The sequence below is a fragment of the Kryptolebias marmoratus genome, linkage group LG2 (genome assembly GCF_001649575.2).
Source record: "Kryptolebias marmoratus isolate JLee-2015 linkage group LG2, ASM164957v2, whole genome shotgun sequence".
NCBI lineage: Eukaryota > Metazoa > Chordata > Actinopteri > Cyprinodontiformes > Rivulidae > Kryptolebias > Kryptolebias marmoratus.
In genome coordinates this window covers 13,511,875-13,524,158 of record NC_051431.1, presented here as the reverse complement: position 1 = coordinate 13,524,158, position 12,284 = coordinate 13,511,875, and the positions used below count along the sequence as shown (strand labels likewise).

The 12,284-nt window shown below is 38.6% G+C and overlaps 1 protein-coding gene across 1 annotated transcript in view; it reads left to right on the top strand.

The window, feature by feature from the left end:
* The window catches only part of grik4 (glutamate receptor, ionotropic, kainate 4), a 153,705-nt gene that overhangs the window by 118,173 nt on the left and 23,248 nt on the right, over positions 1-12,284 (top strand). The window lies entirely within an intron of this gene.

The following is a 12,284-nucleotide window of genomic DNA, read 5'->3' as shown; positions in this document are numbered from 1 at the left end:
TCTCCCCACACTCTCTCGTGTTTCCTCCTAACACATCTTTTCTTATTGTGAATGAAGAGGCTAATCATCAGGATTAACAGAATACTTTGAAGCTCAGCCAATCATGTGCCTTTGTCAGAGAAAGTGACAGGATTATAAGATGTGTTGTTGTCAGAGTGAATTCATCTTTGTGTTTGCCTTGTATAACACTTCATTAAGCAGTGATTTTCAGCAGACCTCTTAGTGCTGATACCAGAGCTGTGTTCAGTAGTTAGATTAACACCAAATACTTCAGCCTCACTGCTGTCACAGAAAAAAGTATGGTTTACATACACTTTGACAGATTCATAACAAACTTATTATAAGACTTGTGTTTATGTCACTTCAGTATCTATCTTCATCTGCTCTCTAAATGTAAACTGATCTGCAGCCTCAAATTACTCTTGGCACCACTAACAGGACATTTTTAGAGATGTGCAATACTTGTATACTGAAAGATGCATTTTATTATCAGCTTTTACTGTCAGCTTTGCAGCTCAGTCTTTATACGTCCCTATACTTGGGGTGGTTCGGGGGCTGCTGTAGCTTGGTGATTGGTGCCATGGTTTCGTTATTCGGGGGCTGCAGATTCCAGCCCAGATTGCGTCAAGAAGGACATCTGGTGTAGAACAATTACCAAATTGTTTTACCAAATTGTTACCAAAAACTTTGAATTTTGTGGCAACACCTGCAGAAGGGAGCAGTCAAATGAAAAATAACAACTTGGGGTGCCTTGGGCCAGTGGGTAGGGTGGCTATCCCCTAATCGGCTGCAACCCTGCAATGTGTCGTAGAGTTATTAGGCAAAATCATGAAATGATAGTATAATATATAACTGTGGACCATTTGCTTGTACTTCTTTCTAATTCTTATTTTGTTAAACTCTGCATTTTTTTTCAATGATACCTGCATTATCTGATATTTAATAAAAATTCTCCAATCAATTCATTTTTTACCCACTTCTTCCTTTTCTGGTCACATGGAGCTGGTGCCTATCTCCACTGTGCGAGAGGCAGGGTACAACCTAAACAGGTTACAAGTGCAGAAGTAGACAAATGGGACAACCATTCACACTTTCATTCACACCTAAGGACAATTTTAAGTTATGAATTAACTCAACCCACATGTTTTTGGTCTGTGGGAGGAATGCAAAAGGATTTGTGATTTCTTTGCCGCTTTTGACACATCTGTAGTTCACTTGTGATGGTCTTGTAAAATGTGTTGCTTTGGGGTCTACAGTGAGAAAAACAGTTTGATGTGATATTTTTACCACCTCACAGGAACATCACATTGAATTTAATTGAACAGTGACTTTTGTAAAGTTTTCCTTTTTCAAGTTCATACCCTTTCTTTTAAAATAATAACCAGTGACATTGAAAGTTTTGTTTTTAGATTTCTTCTTGTTCTTTTTTTTAAATCTTTTTTCAGTAAATTGCAAACTATTTTACGCTGTTTGACAGGTAATGACATATTTTGAACCTAATTGTGGTTATCAGGATGTTAAGAGTTCATATTTTATTTTCCAAATTAAATTAAATCATATCAAGAATCATTAAGCGCCTCTCGAGTAAAGTTCAAGAACCAGTAAACCAGCACATTTTGATTTGAGCTTTAAAAGGTGTGATCTCTTCAAAAGATACGTTTTTAAATGAATAATCTAATCCAATTGAAAGCAAACTTAAAAACGCAAAAGGTGATATTTTTAGAGTCACAGTTAGACTTTTCAACATGACGCTTCATGTAAAATCAGTTTTTATTTACACAGCTGTAAGAGGCTTGTGTTGTTTTGCCTGAGTGCTTCGTTTTGCCGAATCTTTTCTAAATTTCCATTTAGCATCATTTATGGAAAACCTGCCACTTTGAATAAACTGGAATTATGTTTTAACTCGGCGAGCTGTGCCTAGATTGTTTTTAAGAGCCAGAGCGAGTCGATTTCTATTCCAGCCGCAGCAAACCCCTTGATTTCACTGATTAAACTCTCTCAGACTGAGTTTGTGTGAATTGAAGTATTCAGCTGTTGTGTTGTGAGTTTAGTTGTGTCTTCTATGTTTAGAAAAGAAGATCACAATGATCTTTTTAGCGTTATTCTGAAGAGGAAACCTGGCCACCAGCTGAGTCTGAGCTGACTGAAAACTGGTGGTATTCACACTAACTGTGTTATTAAAATGCAGAAGTGTCTCTCACAGAATTAAATATCCTTCTGAATGTTGGGGAATGAGTGTGTGTGTGGGGGGGGTGGAGGGGTGGGGGGGTATGTGACACTTTGGCCTGTTTACATGCTTTTTGTCATTAATTTTTATATTACATTTGCAGCAACTGCAGCTTGATAATTAGGGCCACCAGCACTTGGTTAAATGAGCTCATTTGGAGTGTGTTAATATCATGATCAATATGTTAATGCTGTAATATGAGGTCTTCATCTCTGTGCTCACTGCAGGGAGGGACAGCAATAAATAATCCAGCTTCGTGACATTCCTCCTTTTTCTTACTTTGTTTGATATATTTCAGATTGTTAATATATATGTCCAAACAGTCCCAGTATATACAGAGTGGATTAAAAGCCTGTTTCCCATGACTACCAATCACAGAGGACCCCTGGTAATAATAGTCCTACTTAAACAGGGTTTGTAAAACAGAAGGTTCATCATGCTGAGACATTTTACAATAAGAAAAGGTTTTCCTGCTGAGAGAGCATCGAGCTGCAGTCAGAAATGGCAAAGTCATATTTAATGAGCGGGGAGCACCACAAAGAAACCAGCAAATTATTGGGAAATAATGTAAGTCTTTATTATACGTATGATTGGTAGCAGATAGTCTGCAGCAAACCTTCGAGAAGAGAAGTCATTTAATACTAGCAGAGCGGATGTTGTTGAATGTGAACAGAAACTTTAGGGAGTGAAAATAATATATTTGTCAGCAGATACTATATGCCATTATTTTAGAGCAACCATAAACTTTCAGATTTTATTCAAAGTGAAGTGAAGTAAAGTGAAATTTATTTATATAGCACTTTTCAGCAGCAAGGCGATCCAAAGTGCTTTACAATACAGAAACAACAACAGAATCAAATACAGCAAACATCATAGAAACATAAGCAAATACAGATCAATCATGTATAATCTAAATGAAATATAGGATAATCTAAATTAAATCGTGAAACTAAACATGAGCTCAAAGGGGTTCCTAAATAAATTACTCAAAATAGAATATATTATACTTACATTTTTCACAACCCTTACACAAATAAAGCATCACAATTAGAAGATAAAGTATGCCATCTTGAACTGCAGCCTCTGCAGTGCACGTGTGTCTGGATGTCATCACCTGTTGTTGTTCACACCTGACTCTGACCGCCTCGTCCCTCACTGTGAGAATAAAAGGCCACAGATGCCTGGGATGACAGCAGCAATATTGCAGCTGACAGACCCCACTAAGTGATCAGCACATCATCTTCTGGTCTCTATAAATCACTCCCTGGTTTCCACTGAGGAGATGGAGGAGTGGGACTGAGGCTGACTGGATTTCACACTAATGATGACTAATAGAAAAACTCTTTCTGCACAGAAGAGGTGGACTGTGGGCATCATGTTGTTTCCATCTTAGGTGGAGTTACAAATAAACTTTGGGGGCAGGATTTTGAAGAACATTAAAATAATAATCTTTAAGGAGAAACACGCTGTAAATCCTGGCCTTCGAGGGATCTCACATACTTTTATGTGCCTGTTAATTCACAGATAAAGCCAGTTTTTGTTAATGTTTTACTTTCTGTGAATCTCAAAGAACATATATTTGATTCCTATCAGTGTTATGACTCTTAGATTTCCATATTAAGCCCTTCAGACAAAGATCAGTGGCTATTGGAAGCCTTCAAACTAAGATGAATAAATGTCAGCAGTGACATTTCCATAGGTCTCATATTCCATCTGAGCTCCGTTTGTATGCCAAGAATCCTCACATTGAGCTCAGCATAAATCCAGTTTTTATCCCTAACTTTCTTTCATCTACCATAAAGAATGAAATATTCAATCCTTCTGAGTACATTTAAACCGAGAAACATATTCCTCTATGATTCAAACATGTGTCAGAAGTATTCATGAATATTAATGTTATATTGGATGTCCAGGGGTTACTGTCTGCTTGCAGGAGTACAGAGAGATTACACAGCTGCATTTTCATAAGGTGGTGCTCAGGTTGGATTTGAAGCTGAACCTCAGGTCCACTGGGCAAACATAAAGCATTTTGAATTGAGGTTGGGGGTCAGCAGTACAGCCCAAGCCCTGAGGAAAAGCTTCCCGAGCGCGGCACCGCTGCTGCTCACCGCTCCCTCAGGGGATGGGTCAAATGCGGAGAACAAATTTCGCACACTCAGGTGTGTGACAATCAGTGGATCTTTCCCCTTTCTTTCTATAGAGCTGTTGTGCACACAGAACACATTCGTGCAACCACCCAGGCAGAGAAAGATCTTTAAACCATCAGAAATTTAAATGTACCATTGATGTCTTTATATGCAAATAATGAAGCACAGATTGGTTGGGCTTTTAAAGGCGTTTTTGTCGTTGCATCAGGGGTGGAAGCTCATTTCATCTATTTTCTGTTTCTTTCTCTCCAGTCTGTTGTGATATGTTTTTCTGCATCATTAGTGCTTAAGTTGAAGTAACCCTGAAAGTCATTCAGTTGAAATAAATAAAAAAAATGTTTGTTTTCTAAGGCTGAGTTTCTCTCAGAGATGGTTTCTAGTCAAGCGTGTTTCTCAAGATTGCTCTATTAGCAGACAAATAAACTCTGAAATTTCTTCATAAAGGCCAGAGAAGAGCAGCTGTGTGTGTAGATCTTGTCCTGGGATCAGTTACATGGGCATGTTGTCCAGCAGCTCAGCACCGTGTCTAAAACAGTTGCACTTTATAATCAGGCAATACGCCAACTAACTAATCTAGAAAACTTGACATGGCCAGAAATATTCTTGTGGTAGCTGTACTTACTTTGTTGTGTCTCTTATTCAGATGTTGCACCACATCTGGTCACAGCAAAGTCATATCTGTATAAGGGTGAACATAGTAGCACTATGTGTGCACATTTTCACCTTATTAAGCTATACTTGGTAATCTGCATGTTTCAGTGGTACCAATTCTCAGAACAAGGGGAAGTGCAGAGATCTAGGAGCAACAGAGGAATAAAGTTAATGAGCCATACCATAAAGATATGGAAAAGAGTTGTAGAGGCTATGTTACAAAGTGAGGTTATGATCAGTGAGCAGCAGTGTGGCTTCGTGCTGAGAAAAAGCACTAGAGATGTGACATTTGCTTTGAGAGTGTTGGTGGATAAGTCTAGAAAATGCCAGAATGAACTGCGCTATGGATTTAAAGAAAACAGATGATAGGATACCAAGACAAGAACTGTGATACTGTGTCAGGAAGTCAGGTGTGGCAGAGCAGTATGAGAGGGCGGTACAGAACGTGCACAAGTTCAAGAGACAGTGAAGAAATGGCCAGTAGAAGTGACAGATGGGTTCAAGGTGAGGCTTGGATCAGATCAGGGATCATCTATTAACCCCTTCGTGTTTGCAATGTGATGGACAGGTTGACAGATGAGGTCAGGCAGGAGACCCAATAGGATATGATATAGAATCTGATCTTAGTAAGACTAAGGAGTAGAGTTAGGAGCATGTAAGCGAAAATGACCAATTGGAGGTAAGATCTGAGGAACAGAATATATGAGCAGGGGGCTGATGAGGAGATTGGAAGAAGATGGGTGTGACAGGCTGGATGGGGAAAATACTGACTGAGGGAGGAAAGAGATAATGGCACAGGGGAGACTACAGGGAATCAGGAAGGCACAGGGAGTAAAAAACAGAATCATCAGAAATAAACTCAACATAAATAAAAACCTGTCAAAAACAAAAAAAAAACAAAAAAAAAACCAGGTTGTGACACTGGAGAGGTGGAAGCCTGTTCTGAAGAGAAGAGGAATGAGATACAGTAGAAGCAAAGCAAGCATGTGTGTGAATGAGCGGTAGACAGGTGAAACAGGGAAGCTGCAAGGAAAGGAGTACCTATGGGGGATGACTTTCAGTACCCTGGGTCAACTGTTCAGCGGACAGAACTCAAGCAAGGTGAAGAAGAGAGTGCAGGCAGGATGGAGTGGATGGAGATGAGTGTAGGGGTGGTTTGATGCAGAAAGATAGCTGCAAGAGTGAAAGGGAAGGTTTTCAAGGTGGTAGTGAGATGTGTTCTGACATATGATTTTGGAGATGGTGGTGCTGACAAAAAAAAAAAAGACAGGAGGTGGAGTTGAAAGTGTCAGAGATGATGTCAAGATTTTCATTGGGAGTGACCAAAAATGACAGACTTAGAAATGAGTATATTAGACAGTTCAGGTTGAGTTTGGAGACAAAGTTAGAGGCAAAATATTTTAAATAAAATAAAAATACGGAGTTGTGTAGACTAAGTTAAAAACTGGTACAGTGTGTCACCATGGCAACTAACTTTTTTATCTAATCTCACTGCCACAAAGTTATAGTGATTAACTTTTATTTTCTTCTGGATTCAGTGGACTACTGTTTCTAAGCTGAAATTACAAATGCCCATGTTCTTTTCTACTTGGTGTTCTTGCATTCTTCTGTTTATTTTCTTAAATTTTATTTTTCGTATTTTCTTTCTTTCCTGAACAATTTTCAACTTTGTGCTGTTATTCCACTCATCATATGAGCTTTTGTTCCCCTAAAGCAAGCCTCAACCCTCATCTCTTGTTTGTTCTTTTTCTCACATGTTTTCTTTTTTTTTAATTTCCTATAACTTTCATTTTATCTTCTTGAACTCTCTCTTTCCTGCCATTTGCCTTCTGCCTTAAATCCCAGCTACAAATGGTGGGCAGGTCACAATCTGCAGTTCTTAAGAAAACTAATTGAAACAACAAAGGATTTGTTTTTCAAAGCTGTAATTCGCTCAATCTGCCTCACACTAATCACCCTCCATCAGCCTCAGCATGAATATGTGTGTTGTGGTGGGTATTAGTTCTGTGTATCCATCTTGTTCTGTCTGATACTTTAGCTCCCTACTGCAATTTGGCTTTAACACCAAGATGTATAATCTCACTCTCTCCCAAGGTGAGAGTTGTTTTGGCAGCAAAGTAATGTAATATTTGTTTAATTTCCTATTTGAATGTTAAGAGCAAATCTGCATTGTCTTTAATACATCATGCCCAGGAGGAGGACCCACATTAGTATGAAGTGGAAAATTAAAGCTGTATCTTGTCTTTTCAGGCTTATGATGGGGCAGGAAGGTGCCTCCTGAATTTTAATAAGATGCAAACATTTTGTAATGGAAATAATCATATTTTTAAAGAAAGAAAATATGCATACTTTTGTAAAACATTTGCTTTAAATGGATTATTTAAAGGTGACCTATTTTGCAAAATTCCCTTTTTACATGTTTTTGTACTTCCATTTGGGTATCTACTGCTTCTAGAAACAGTCCAAGTGCAAAAAGAAAACACAATAAGTTTTTGGCAATAAATAAATGTTTTTTGGTATCTGCAAAACGGCCAGTTTCAAAAACCTCGGGATTGTTGCGTAACAATCTTGTTATCTAGCAACCTCGAGCCAAGCCCAGACCGTCACTTAGCAACTCAAGTAGAGCTCCGCCCACTTCATTACAGGAAGACCATCATGTTATATTGTTGATGGCAATGTCCCCAATATATTGCCAATGAAAGTTGTAGTTCAAACAGCTCACCTGTCCCAGAAACATGTCTCTGTTAAAGTCACGGCAGGTTTGTCTAAATTAACATTAGAACTATGTTAACAAAAGATAAGAAAAGTTGGAAAAAAACATAAAACTAATCTTTACCAGGCGGCTGTCCGGACACTTTTTGGGTTCAGACCTACTTATTGCTGCTGTCCCATTATTGTTTCAGACCCACTTTTATTATTGTTCCCCGACTCGACAAATGTCATTTCAGTAACCCTGTCCCAAAGTCAGAATCCTCAGAGTTTTAATTAATAATGATATGAATGTGCGCAGCATTTAATCCTTTAGAGAGTTTTTATGTTTTGAGACGAGACACTGAGTTGGGGGGGCGTGGCCAACAGCAGCTTATTTACATAATAGTGATGTAGCCCGAAAACCGCTAATTTTCTAAACGGGCCGAACTGATCAGGTGAAATCTCAATATCTGAGAATGGTTTTGTGTATTAAATGTAATGAACATGTTTTTATAGCCCACAGACCTATCCTGACTTGTTCAAGGAGGCAGAATAGATCATCTTTAACAATTTTAGTTAAACGTCAACCTTTTTTCACACTCACCAGTGAGTATCATCACTTGATGGAAGAATTGGATGTTTTTAAAAGAATGAAGTAAAAAAAGACAAAAACAGAGGAAATATTACCAATTCAGTAACTATTTTAGCTGTCCCTTAATGTGTTGTGTAGTTTCCAGTTCCCTTGTCAGCTCATTACTCACATGCTCCTCATCTGATAATCACCCAGCTGCCCTCACTCAGTAATCATCCCCTCCAGTACTTAAACCTTCAGCTCTCATTCACAAAGTTGTCAGATCCTATTATTGTTTTCAGTGCTTTTGTTCTCTTTTCATGCCCTGTATCCCAGCTTGGCTTCTCTCCTCTCTCCTCTTTCCTTTGTGGTTTCCCTGTATGATGTGTTGTTTTAGTTTATTTTCTGCCAAGTCAGCAGTATTTTTTATTTTATTTTATTATGTTTTTTGTTTCAGTGTATGGGTCCTCTGCACACACATTCAGGAGTTAAACAATAAAAAAATGTCTGTTGTTCAGCTGAGAAAGTCTTAAAACTTGAATCAGATCATTCTTCACACATTTATTACTCTTCTTGAGCTTCAAAAATACTTTTCTGTTTTCTTAAAGTTAGAGTATAAACCTGTGCTTTCAGTGCTACCACAGTGTCTTTCTAGATAATAGAGTTGGTAGTTGTTCCCTTCAGTTTTTTAATATTGTGACATATTAAGTTATTTACATTTTTATGTTATTTCCAGAACACAAACAGAGAGAAATTTGGCTAATGTTTTGCAATTTAAATCATGTTTGAACCTCATAAATTTTAGATTTCTTATGACCTAAGTATTTTTTTACCCCATGAAAAAAATATACTTGTAGTGAAAGAGTAATTGGAGTGACAAAGGTATATGAACTTTTAAAAGTAATCTTAATTTTGAAAGTAGCATTTATATTGAAGTAATGATAACATAATGGTTTCCTGTTAAGCAAAGCCCTTGGCTCCATATTACAATGTTCCTGTGTTTTATCTAAGCCCTGCCTTGTAGAAAAGTTGGATTTTAGTGTGAAAGGCAACATTACTAAACCCAGCTGATGGTCTGCTTTTTGCCAACTAACACAGAATTTATGTAATGCCGTTTTTACTGTGTGATCTAAAAGTAAATTCAGGTTTCATGCCAATCATTTTATGTTATACGAAAACACCCGGTTCTCAAAGATTTGTTGGCCAACTGTTTGAAAAATTTTGAAACAATGAGATGTGTTTTGTTGTTGAAGTGTAAGTCAAGTGTTTGGCTGGATTCCCAGAAATGGATTAGTCCTTCTGTTAGGTTAAAGACAGCTCTTCATATCAAAGCTTTGCTTGGAAAAGCAGTTTTCTTATAAACTTGCAGACAGACATAAATATAAAACTGCATTCACTGAAAAACATAAATAATTTGAGAAAGAGAAGAAATTTAAAGTCAGTTTGTCAAATCAAATCAGTGGCATTTTTATCTTCACATCTTCTAGCAGTCCAACTTTGATAACAAATGGTTTAAAGTGGTTTTTATTATTATTGTTGCATTTTTTTTCCCCCAGTGGAATACAGTGGCAGAGTGAATACACTTCACTGAAGAAAATTAGTTTTTTTTTCCTTTCTGTTTCTCTGATCGAGTTGATCAATGAGATAGAGATCTCATGGTCAATGTTCCACTTTCCTAAAAGGCACCATGGGATCCTCAGCCCACTTCATCTTTATCACTGGTCTGCCTCTGCTCTGACCCTCAGGGACCTGAGGGAGGCTCATTACTTGCACAAATAGAGACCTGGCTTTAGAGGCTGAGACTGGGATGAGCAGGTGGTTAGAGATAGAGATCATTGACAGGTCAGCATTGACGCTCTCCTCCACTTATCCTCACATCTCATCTTTCTTTTGTCTCCCCTGAGATTTTTATTTGCCTTTTTTCTGAATACCAACAGCTGGTCCCCTAAATAGCCAATAAACCTCTCGGTTCGAAAGCGAATCAGGTCGTCATAATGGACTACCACCTGTACTCTTCTGTCCCCTGTCGCCTTGCTGCTCCACCTCTGCCAACTCCACTTTAACATTCCAGCTTAGGCTTCACACTTGCTGACTTATGGATAATGTCTCTAACAGCATCTGCTCTGTAATACTCAGTGGCAACACAATTCTCTGGCCTGCAATAGACTGCTTCAATCCAGGATTTAAACGGTTTTCTGCTATTGGCAGGGTTTCAGCTGCTGATGATCTCCAAACAGAAAAACTATATCCACTTTGTGACCCTGAACAGACTGGTATCTCTCTAGCTGCAGAAAACCAAGAGAACAGCAGCTCATTGAGCCTGAGTGGCTGCTGTCCACTTGGCTGAAGAGCTGAGTGATTTCAAGGGCAATTCAGTCTTTCTTCCAGGCATGTTTTGTTTACTAATTGGTGACCAGGTCAACGGGTATTATCATAAATGAGTCACTTCAAACATCACAACAGGACTAATGCTAACCTTCCCACATCTGTACTGCATGAAACTTTTTTACACTGTTTTGTTCTGCTGTCCCTCTGGGTTGAAGCCAGCAGATATTGTTGCTGATTGTGTCTGCTCGCCATATGGCACCACTGCACGTTCACCTCCCTCAGACCCCCTCATGTCCACCTCTTGTTACATTCACAGTGGTCAGGTAGTTGCATGAATTGGAAACTTGTCAGCAGAGCAACCAAGGCAGCTCAGAGCTTGTTGACGTGGATGGAATGGGAATTAGCTTTTACCAACATTTCATTTCAGAGCATCTGTCTCTGTATTAATGCCTTGTCAGATTTTAAACACCATCCAAAAATAAGCTCAGATTTGTAATTAAAAAGTGATTTTGGTGGTTATTGCTAAGTTTATACTAAGCCAACAGCCAATGGAGCATCACCGGACTGGCAGTTTGAAAATGTGGTGGCTCATTTGATTCCATGTTTTAATAAATAATATAACCAGAACGGACTGCAGACTCAGAGCAATAAAACTAAGTATACTGTAAGCACACTCTAATTGGGATGAGGTAATTTGACTGGCAAAAGGTGTCTCCTTCCCTGCTGCTCACTTCATGTTTGTGGATGTGTGTGTGTGTGTTCTGTGTGCAAAGCCTGCGTCCAGTGAGAGCTTCCTCATTAAACGCCTGTCAAACTTCTGTCTTCAGACCTGCCAGCTTTACTGTCACACTGCAAGAAGCGCACACACACGCGTACGCACACACACGCACATACAGATATATCTGGACAATTGCACATATCCAAGTCAGAGTGAGCAGAATATTTGACCAGGTTCTGTGTTATGGACAAACTTAAAAAGTAACATGTCAAGCAGTTGAAGAAATGTTGGCAGTGGCTGCTCTCACATTTGAAGTACATTTGCTAAAAAATATCTATCTGAACTTTATTCTCTATTTCTACGAGTTTTTAAGGAAATTTATGTCAAGATAAACTATTCTTAAAGTTGTTAAAGGTCACCTATTATGCAAGATTCACTTTTTACATGTTTTTGTACTTTCATTTGGGTATCAACTGCTTCTAGGAACAGTCCAAGCACAAAAAGAAAACACCCAGCCGTTTTTTGCCAATAAGTAAATGTTTCTTAGTGTCTGAAAAACGACCTGCTTCAAAAACCTTAGGATTGTTGCGTAACAATCTTGTTACCTAGCAACCCCGAGCCCAGACCCTCACCTAGCAACCCAGGTGGAGCTCCACCCACTTTATTATAAGAAGAGCATCATGTTATATTGTTGATGGCAATGTCCCTGCGATATTGCCAAAGAAAGTTGTAGTTTCTAATCATTTCAGGAAGGAGTCCTGTGTCTAACATTACATTACCTACATTATCTGCGCATTTACTGTCGGAATTGTAGTAAACTGAAATTGATAGTATGAGGGAAAAAAAAACAAACATTTGCGTGCTGAATTATTGTGCTGATGTCAGTTGCTCGACTTTACATCATGGCACACTGCGCTGCACTCAAGCTGAGCAGATTGTGGCACAGAGATG